Below are 1,046 nucleotides of genomic sequence, written 5' to 3'. Positions count from 1 at the left end.
TATATGATTAAAAGATCTTTTTAGTCAGTTAATCATGTTTAAGTAAAATCATGATGTTAAAATCTTTCGACCTACATCTTGTTGCTTGTTCTCCAAGAGCTTTCATGTGTTAGTCAGATAAAGGCTTACAAAGATTATTCACATCAATAAATTAAATCTCTAAATTATTTTTGCAAATAGCAATGCCCCATTTCATTCCTATATGCAAACGTCTTAATCCTTTGAATGCAAGTTTACCTGTTCGAGAAAAGAAAATCAGGGGTTTCTCACTCTGTTACCAATATGACTGAAAAGTCGAAAATTATTTCTGAGCACCCAGTGGCCGTTAGTCACGTTCAAACCAAAGGGGGCTCTATTCCTTACTACTACTACTTATAATTCTCCAAATTACCAATCTTTCCGAAGCTAAAGCCAATAACTGCAAGGCTTCTGTTCGAATCTTGGTTCAATTTAAATTTCAGCATTTAATAATTGCATTCTCATTTCGAAAAAGATGCATGGGGACTTCAATCCTGGTTGGGAATTTTAATTTAATTATGGCGAGTGGTAATTGGCTTTTTCACCATTGAATTTCGTAAATTATAAACAAATTTTCTTTTTTTCAGATGAAAAAAAAAATTATTTTCAATATATTCAAGGGCTAGGAAACTACAGGTGTGGTTTCTATAAAATTTGAGAAACGCATTGTACGTCATTGATTAGGGTTAATGGACTTTAATTTCCCCTCGAAAGGGGTGCGCCGGTCCCGAAAGTACTTCATTACCGGGCCAACACATGAAGGGAGCGGAGCAAGTCCCGACATCCCCCCTGTTTCAGAAAATCTATTTAATATTCTGAGCCCAATGAAAAGACTGTATCAAACATTAAGCTGACTAGGACAGATGCTATACTTTGATTCTAGCTAATCGGCTAAGAAGTGATAATTCCACAAGGATTGTCAAAGACTATATAAGAATACGAGTAAGAAAGTTTGTCACAAATTTAATTTCGGTTGCAATACACAAATGACTTTCAATTAACTTAACAATTAGCTTCGCCGGATGTAA

At 34.8% G+C, this 1,046-nt stretch overlaps 1 non-coding gene across 1 annotated transcript; it reads right to left on the bottom strand.

The window, feature by feature from the left end:
- Window positions 1-729: 729 nt before the first annotated feature.
- On the bottom strand, window positions 730-921 carry LOC148938771 (U2 spliceosomal RNA). Its single transcript, XR_016143628.1, has one exon. It is a non-coding gene; the product is annotated as a U2 spliceosomal RNA (small nuclear RNA).
- Window positions 922-1,046: the final 125 nt, after the last annotated feature.

The sequence above is a fragment of the Artemia sp. Qi Xiang Cuo genome, unplaced genomic scaffold (genome assembly GCF_049724085.1).
Source record: "Artemia sp. Qi Xiang Cuo unplaced genomic scaffold, ASM4972408v1 HiC_scaffold_2927, whole genome shotgun sequence".
Taxonomy (NCBI): Eukaryota; Metazoa; Arthropoda; class Branchiopoda; order Anostraca; family Artemiidae; genus Artemia; species Artemia sp. Qi Xiang Cuo.
Note: the sequence above shows the minus strand (reverse complement) of the source record. Positions and strands in the feature narration are given on the sequence as shown.